Source organism: Rattus norvegicus, chromosome X, assembly GCF_036323735.1.
Source record: "Rattus norvegicus strain BN/NHsdMcwi chromosome X, GRCr8, whole genome shotgun sequence".
Lineage (NCBI taxonomy): Eukaryota > Metazoa > Chordata > Mammalia > Rodentia > Muridae > Rattus > Rattus norvegicus.
Window position 1 is genome coordinate 78,684,468 of NC_086039.1, and position 9,484 is coordinate 78,693,951.

Genomic DNA, 9,484 nt, shown 5'->3' on the forward strand with positions numbered 1-9,484 from the left:
GTAGGCGTCAGAGGACAGACAACTCTGAGTCAGGCTCAAGAGCAACTGCCTGATGGTTTTATTCTTGGAAGTGTGTATTACTATTTGCTGTTGCCTACCAATTTAAAAAAAAAAGTGATGGTTGGAGGCTGGAGCGATTGCTCAGTGGTTAAGAGCACTGACTGCTCTTGCAGAGGTCCTGAGTTCAATTCCCAGCAACCACATGGTGGCTCACATCATCTGTAACTGGATCTGATGCCCTCTTCTGCCATGCGGTTGTACATGCAGATAAAAACTTCATTACATCCATCAGCATGATATTTAGTTTTAAAAGGTTCTTACAATTATTTATGTTGTGTATGTGAGTGTATGTTGTCCTGTGGAGCCCAAAAGGTGGCACTGGATCTCTTAGAGCTGCAACTACAAGGAAGTAGGTTGTGAGCAACCCCGTGTAAGTACTAGGAACTGAACCTGAGACTTCTGCAAGTGTAGCAAGCTCTCTTAACTGCTAAACCAACCAACCCTGTGGCTCCGACTTATTTTAAGACAGTCTCACCGCGTAGGAAAGGCTGCCATAGAACTAGCTATGTAGATGAGGTTGTTCGGAACCTTGCAACAATCCTCCTGTCTTATCTCTCCCAAGTGCTCAGATTGCAGGTGTACACCACATTGCCGAGCTCCAGAATGTTCTCTTTAGATGTTTCGGTGCTGTAGCCAGGCGTTGTCACCATTATTCCTGGAAGTCTTTTGGTATGCATCAGCCTTTTCCTCAGTGATGTTTTGACTTGGTTCCCATAGTTCTTTCAATAACGTCTTCTTTTCTAGAGTCTCCTTTGCTCTTTTCTTCTTCTCTCGCTTTCTCCTCTCACCCTCGAGCTTCTCTTTGTGAACAGGGCTGTTTTCACCATTGTAGAAAACATTCACTTTCTCCTGGAGGATTTTCCGAGCTATCTGTTTTGATCCACAGACCATGTTTGGTGGCAATTGACCACAGTGCCAGAGGATACGTGTTTGAGCACTACACAGTTGCTGGTTTTGTTGGTGGCCAGGCCCCCTGGACCATATCCTTTTACGCACTGTTCTTCGAGCTGACTCTCATTCAGGGAAAGCAGAGCAGGGTAGTCCCTTCCTGCCTGCCACCTGCACAGCAGTGGCAACCATTCCTGGGAAGAGCAATGCTGGCTTCTCTTGAAGCCTGAGCCCCCAGTTCCCAGAGCATATCCTGATCAATGGTGCAGGGAGACGGAGCAAAGCCCAGGTGCTCATGTAAGATGTGGCTTGGTGTGGCAGGACCTGTTTCTGCACCAGTCCCCAGCCGGAAGCATTCAGTGAGAAAATAAACTACGGTGGATCGAGGATGTCTGAGTTTTCCAGGTCTGCTTCTAATATTTGTTATAGTCCAAATATATACCCCTTGACTAAACCTCTCTGTTCATATATCCATACTTTACAAAATTACTTAACTTTGCCCCTGTTAGTTATAGATTTCATGGGATAAAGAAACTATTTCAGCCACCTATGGAAGAAGAAAAATTCTTAACTCTTTTACTGTATATTTTATAAGCAAAAAAAGACAATAAAATAAATAAAACCACAAAATGCACAGAACCTATTCTGATTTTCACCACAAGATGGAACCGTTAGAATTTGGATTATAAAGAGAAAGAATAATTTGAAACTGAGTGAAAACTGCACGATTTTCAAATCTACTCAATTAAATATGTCTTAAATAATCACTTATTGCTTATTGTGTAAAGCAGAAAAATGATATCTATATTTTATACATTCAAGGTGCAAGTTAGTTCCTTGTCTTTTCAAGGAAACTTCTTAGAAGAGATTGCCATGATTTTGTATAAGGTAAGCATTCAGTTCTTAAAAAAGGAAAGCATATCTCTAAGTGGTGCTTTATGTTTTATTTTTATAACATAGAAATCTAAAAGAATAAAGCTTATTATTTGTCCTTTTAGCATAAGAATGCACATGAAAGCTAAAACGCTTCCTCTTCTCGAAGCCTTGATAAACACATTATTTTATTACATGATCAAATATTATAACAATTTATTTTACTTTTATGTTTAATATTAGACAAATACTCATTACCTACTACTTGCAATGTGCTTAAAATGACACAAGTAAGGGTTGGAGAAATGTCAAATATGTATCTATGCGTTCTTCCAGAGGATCGGGTTTCATTTCCCAGCTCACTAACATTTGTAACCTCAGGACCAGGGGTTCTCATACCATCCTCTGACCTCCGTGGTTTCCTGAATGCATGTGGTGGAAAAATCAAGCAAGAAGACACATGCAACACAAATTAAATAAACAATAATATGTTTTAAAAAGCATATATACATAACTTTCCACCATTTAACCTCTATTTTCACTGATGTTATTTATCCTGTGATAGTATTTTCTTGTTTTTATTAGCATATTCTAGTGTTTTTAATTTTTAAATTAATATTATGAATCTCTATGGAAAAACTTGAGTATTACATATGTTACCTTGGTGAATGTGTATGTTGTATGTTGCTCAAATTAGAACCAACTTATGATCTCAAATATTTATCTTTCCTGTAGTGAAAATATAGTAAATTACTTTTAGAAATATTAAGAGTTATAGTCAATATATTATGTAATGATAATGAAAGTTATTTTTATTATCCAACAATAACTAAGGACTCATAGTCAGCTTTTCTCAATTGCCCTCCAGTATAGGGTAACCGGTATTCTACATTCAACTTTTATAAGATGAACACGTTTAAATCTCAAATTTTAATGAAATCATGTAGTACTTGTTCATTTCACTAGTCATAATGATCCTTGCTTCAGGTCATGTTCTAACAAATGAGATAATCTCATACTTCTTCCTGGTGAATACAATTTCATTGTGTATCAGTAATGGTTTGTTTGTTTGTTTGTTTGTTTGTTTGTTTGTTTTGTTCTTGGCTGTGTATACCCAACAGTGAAATTGATAGGTCATATAGTAACTTTAAAAACTTTAATTGCCCTGGCAATGGGCAAACAGACATCTTGTGTGTTTGTTTGTTGTTTGTTTGTTGTTCTTTTTATACTAATCATGGGCAGAGCAGATGACAGTCATCATTGTATATCCTAGCTTGATGCCTGGCTTGGTAACCAGAGCTGTCTTATGCCTAAGACTCATAGAAATCAAATCAAATCAAATCAAATCCTGGCAGTACAGTGTAGGAGGAAGAAGGCAGACTGCCATACCACACACAGACTTGCCCTCCAGTACAAGCAGGTCATAGACAGTCTTGTGCCACAATGCCATGCACCATGGATAGAAGATGTTACCATAGGGTCTACCAGTTGCATAGCTAGCCTACAATAGAGATATTATAATGTGCGAATTTGTGATTCTCACATCATACTGGGCAGCAGTAGAGCTGGCTCCGGATGGGTGGGTAGAGGAGATTAGCCCAGAGGAAGTAAGAGCAGGAGCGATTGCCCTGCCTCCTGCTGCTGGTGGCTGCCCTGGCTGGCCTAGCTGGAGCAGTACTGGAGAAATCCCACCCAGGCACACATCCAGGGCTCTGAATTGGCCCACTCCAAACTCTATATCATCTGAGAATGATTAGGGTGTGTAAAAGGGCCAGTCTTGCTGTTCTAAAGCTGCAAGGTCTCCATGAAACAGGGCAGTAACAGGATAACCTGGAGGAGTCCTGATGAGGATCCAATATTGATGGTCACAGAAGCTAGAGATCTTGAACCAGACCAATGAATCATCGCAATGAACATTTGCAGGTGAAGATATGTGGACAGAGGGATATACTTTGGGACACACTGTGAATTGCTACAGCTTCAACAATGAAATGTTTTCTATGCTTTGTGTTATTTTTGTTGTCTGTTTTATTTTGTGAGGGAAGTTTGTAAGGGTGAAGGGGACAGGGAGATGAGGAGAAGTGTGGTATATCATGTGAAACTCACAAAGAATCAATAAAAGTTTTTAAAACCTTAAATGTCTTTATCTCTTCCCTCCCTCCCTCTGCTTGCTCTTTCTTTCTCTTTCCTTCCTTCCTTCCTTCCTTCCTTCTTCCTTTCTTCTTTCTTTCTTTTTCTTTCTTTCTTTTCTTTCTTTCTTTCTTTCTTTCTTTCTTTCTTTCTTTCTTTCTTTCTTCCTTCCTTCCTTCCTTCCTTCCTTCCTTCCTTCCTCCCTCCCTCCCTCCCTCCCTCCCTTTTTCTTTCTTTCTTTCTTTCTTTCTTTCTATCTTTCTTTCTTTCCTGTTTACATCCTGACTATCGTTTCCTTCCTCTCCTCCCAGTTCCTCCCTCTCACCTCCAAACAGGGGGCGCAGGACTGTTCTGGGTCCTCTGCATATACCTTACAGTTGTGTAGCTTGGTCTTCTTATGTAACTGCTACCAGTCCACAGGGCCTGTCTCTGACTCTGTTGCCTGTGCTTGGGGGACTTTTTCCTATGATCAGGTTGCTTCATGTAGAATTAATAGGGAAGTATCTAGTCTTACTGCAACTTGATAAAAATCTTATTTATTTATTTATCTATTTGTTTATTTATCTATTTATAGGAACTCTTGCAATATTTTTCAGAATTTCTGTACTATTTTTTATTCCTGTTACTAATGTATCACTATTTCATTTTTCTCTGTAATCTTGCTAGAACTTGGTATCTTTAGTTATTTCAGTAATGGTCACTTAACATGATAGCACACTGTGATTTGCATCTACCTGATGATAGTGAATGTTGAGTTTTTTTCATATACCTCTTGACCAGTTGTTTTTACCTATTAAATAAGCATTTATTTGTGATTATTACCTGTCGTGGTTTGAATGAGAATTGTCTCTCTATAGGTTCATGAATTTGAACACTTGGCAGTGCAATTTTGGGAAGGTTGTAGAATGTTTAGGAGGTGGATCACTGCTGTATATCATTAGCTATGGGGGAACTTTAGGTATTTAGAACCTCATGCCATTTCCAGGTCACACTCTCTGCTTTGTGTTTGTAATTGAAGTTTTCCCTTCTCAACCCCTGGAATCTACTGCAATGTCTGCATCTTTCCCCCATAACTGCTTCTTGCTGCTATGCTTCCCTGCCTTGATGTACTGACTCTTATCCATCTGGTATAGAAAGCCAAATAAACTCTTCCATAAGTTACATTTTAAATAGTATTCTATCACAGCAACAAGAACGTAGCTAATATATTGCCCTATGGTTACTTCCAGTCATTTCATACACTGATATCTTTAAAATAAATGTTTAGTTTGTTTGTATATTTAATAACAAAAGAGGTCTGGTATTCTTTATGTATAAGTGTCTGAAAATCGCTGACGGAAGACTCCAGACTCAGATAGTATGCAAAACCAAAGAGGATTTATTCTCCGGAAACAAAGAGCATGAGGGAGTCAACCATTCTTTGAAATGTTGACCCCAGATAAAGGCAAGCAGACCTTCTTACAGGGAACCAGGGGAACTCTCTAGAACAATTAGGTAACTAAAATTTCATTGGTGGGTTCTAGGAGGTCACAGGTGACCGTGGTGTACATTTCTATATCATGAGCATTCAATCATGTGATGAAACACAGATGGCCCCCCTTTAGGAGATAAGATATATACCCATTTTTGTGGTTATCTCCAGGCTGCTCTTTGGGAGAGGGTTTTATGATCTTGTTCTGGATTTTATGGTCTGTTCCTAAAGCTGGTGTCTTATGACCTAGTTTCTACTTATTCCTGAAGCTGGTGCCTTACAGCTATTATTGAAAGCAAGCCTGGTTCTCAAAATGGAGACAAATGTGGTCTTTAGAGGGGGACAAATGGTGTTTATGTTGTCCTTTCATATGTATCTTTACTATCAGCACATACCATATATTGGAAAGACATTCATTCCTCCAGATTACTTTCTAAGTGACTTTACTAAAACCAAAACAAAACAAATCAGTTCTTTGTAGACACATGCATTTAGTTCTAAGCTCTATATTCTGTTCTACTGTCCTGAATCTTTGTTCTCTCAGCAGCATACCATTTGATTATACCAACTTTGTAGCGTACTTTGATATAGAGTATTCTATTCTTTTGATTTTTTTTCTTTTTTAAAATTAAGATGACTTTGGCTATTCATGGTTGTTTTGTGATTCTGCATAAGTTTTGGAATGTATTCGCTTTCATTAAATATGGTACACATGCTTTTTAGACAGGAATGACAATTTATGTTTAGATCATATTGCTCAGCGTGGGCATTTTTGACAACATTAATATTTCAACATGTAGACTCAGGAGGTCTTTTCATTATTTTCTATACTTTAATTTTGTTCAATGATATTTTATTTTGTTTTCATTTAGAGGTCCATAATATATATTGGATATCTATTTATCTATTAAAATTTGTGTGGAACACAAGAGACTTCACATAGCCAAAAACAAAAATCTAAGCAGAAATAACATAGGTAAAGTTAATCACATTATCTGACTTCAAATTATACTATACCATTATAAAAAGAGAAGAATTTTGACAAGATATTGGCACAATAATACAAGACACAAAGAAAAATATATCTATGGAACCCAATTTTTGACATCATTTACTTTCAGGATCTCTCTGTTTAGTTTTTTATCTGGATTATGTGTCTATTGGAGAGAATGAGATATTAAGCCACCCATTATTACTGTCTGAGTATCTATATGTGACTTTTATCTATATTAGTGTAGCTTTTAGGAACTTTGGAACTCTTGTGTTTAGTGCATAGATGTTTAGAATAGCAATTCCTTTAGTGGATTTTTTTTCCTTTGATGAATATGTAGTGTCCTTCCCTACCTCTTCTATTAGCTTTGGTTCGAAGTCTCTTTTTTCAGTTATTAAAATGACTGTATGATTTGCTTCTTGGGTCTGTTTCATGAAATATATTTTTCCAATCTTTTACTCTATAGCAATGTCTATTTTCTCTATACAGCAGAAAATCCTGTTTTCAGATCCAATCTGTTAGTATGTGTCTTTTTTATTGGGGAAGTAAAACAATTGATCTTCAGAGTTACCAATGAACGGTGTTTATTGATTTCTGTTATTTTGTTATGGTGGCACAATTCCTGCCCTCCTTTTGATTTGCTTGTCTAAAATTACTTATTTCTTGTGTATTCTTGGGTATAGTTAAACCAATTAGGTTAGAGTTTTCCTTCTAGTATCTTCTGTAGGACTGGACTTTTAGGCAGACAGTGCTTAAATTTGGGTTTATTGTGGAATGTCTTATTCTTTCTATTTTTTTCTGAACTCTGGGTGGGTGGTTCAACTCAGGTATTCTGGCCACAAAACTGCACTCTAAGCTGACTGATTCAAACTGGCTTATCTTTCTTTTCCCTGAAATTATCATTTTGGAAAAACTGCCTCTGAATTCTATGAACTGAACTGCACTGAATGCACTGACTGTACAAACTGAATGGAACTGCAGGAACTCAACTTCAGTGAACCACTCCAAACTGAACTCAACTAAACTTTATTGCATTGCTGGAACTCAACTGAACCGCACTCACTGAATTGCTTTTTCCACCTGACTCACTCTGCTGCTCTTCTAAGTCACCTCTCTTTCTTATCTGTTCTTGTGTGATCTGGGCGTATTATTTTACTCAGTCTGTCTAATCTTTGATTAATTATTTTGTCTGCCTCTCAATTAAATGTCACTTTAAACATGGCTGCTTCCTTCTGTAAACTAACTTTACCTTGTTTGGGATTAAAGTGTGAACTAAGAGTGTGTCTGCATTCCAGCCTAGAGAGATTAAAGGTGTGTGGCATGTCTGAATTCCAACTGATTACTAGAAGGTCTTTGAATGTGATCCTTTGCCAGAGCAGCCATGTTGTTTGTTGCTAGATTAAATTTCCTCTACAAGTTTTCTGCTGTCCTCTCTGGATCTTTAAGAGTATGGTGGTCATTCTTTGCCTAGTAGGGAATCCTTCTGAGATCCTGCCAGTTTTGACCACTAGGTGTGCCGGTAGAAGGGTGTTTCTAGGTGTTAGAGATGACACTAAAGAACTTTGAGGGCCTAGATAGATAGGGTCTGCAGGAAAAAAGAATGGCAATGTGCTACTAGGAACTGAATAGACTCCTGGGAATGGGAGCAGAGAGGAAGGAAAGTTGACAGCAAGTTGTCTGCTACAGAACTGTAAAGAAACTTTCTGGGTTTGAATTAAAGCATAGGAGGGATTGCTTACCTCGTTTCCTGGCCCACACGTCTAGCAGGTTTCCAGGGAGAGTCTGAATTTTGGTGTCTGAGATGTATATATGCTTAGAAATACAATATTTTCTTGATTAGCTGATGCCTTTGGTTAATATGAAGGGCCCTTCTTTGTCTCTCTGATTAGTTTTACCCTAAAATCTATTTTGGCAACTACTAGTATTCCAACACCTTTCTGATTGTGAATCTTAATTTAGTACCTATAACTGAGTTTCTATCTTTTGACTAAATGAGACCATTGTTATTTAAGGTTATTATTGAAAGTTGTATGCAGATTATAGTGAGGGGTTTTTGCTGGTTTGTGTTTTTAGTTGTGCTTTTCATTTCATTTAGTTGTGCATTCATTTTTTTTATAATCTCTTATCTGTGCATATTTTTCTACAGTTTTAAATATTTTTTGCTTATTATAATTTTTAGGCTATTGTGTTATAAATTTTTCTTCTCATTCAACTATGACAGATAGATTTTCTGGGTACAGTCATGTAAGTTGACAGCTGTAGCCTTTTAGAACTTGGAGTATATTGCTCTAGGCTCCACTGGCTCTCAGAAGAATACAATGAGCTGTTATCATAGGTTTTCCTTTATATATGGCTTATGTTTTTCTCTCTTACAGATTTCAATGTTTACTCTTTGTTCTATTTATTTAGTGTTTTAACTATGCTGTCTACAGGGTGTTTCTCTTCTGGTCTTGTCTATTTTTGGTTCTGTATGTTTCTTGTGTTTAGATGGCTTGTCTCTTGTTTGGAAAAGTTTTCTTCTATTATCTTGATACAGGACTGATTTATGCCATTTCCTTGGGTTTTCTTCCTTTTGACCTATAGCTATAATTTGTACCTTGTTTAAACAGTTCTCTTTTTAAAATGTTTTATATTAATTATTTCTTTGGGTTAGATTTTCTAATTTATTTCTGAGTCCTGATATTCTTTCTTCTGTTTGATTAATTTTACTTTCTCTCAAATTTTATAATTTTGATATTGGGTTTTAAAATCTCATCTTTATTTCAGTGTATGTCTTCTTTAATGTGTCTATTTCTTTATTCACCTTTAAAATCCTGGATTTTCTTCACTTTACTCAGCTGCCATTTTTATTTGCTTGTATACCAATCATTGTTATCCTCTTGAAATTCAGTGAAATGTTTTTGTATTTTCATTAAATTTCTTATATTTTTGATAAAGTTTATGATTTTTCTTTGAAATTCTGTCTGAGGTTTCATCTAAGTTTTTCTTGTTAGACATGAGTTCTATAGGACTAGTGGACTTAATTTGAGACATGCTGTTTTAACCATTCTTGTCCTGTTTTTCCATTTGAC

The 9,484-nt window shown here is 36.8% G+C and overlaps 1 pseudogene; it reads right to left on the reverse strand.

Moving 5' to 3' along the window:
* Positions 1-709: 709 nt before the first annotated feature.
* On the reverse strand, positions 710-1,245 carry Mtrfr-ps2 (mitochondrial translation release factor in rescue, pseudogene 2; annotated as a pseudogene).
* Between the last annotated feature and the right edge of the window lie 8,239 nt (positions 1,246-9,484).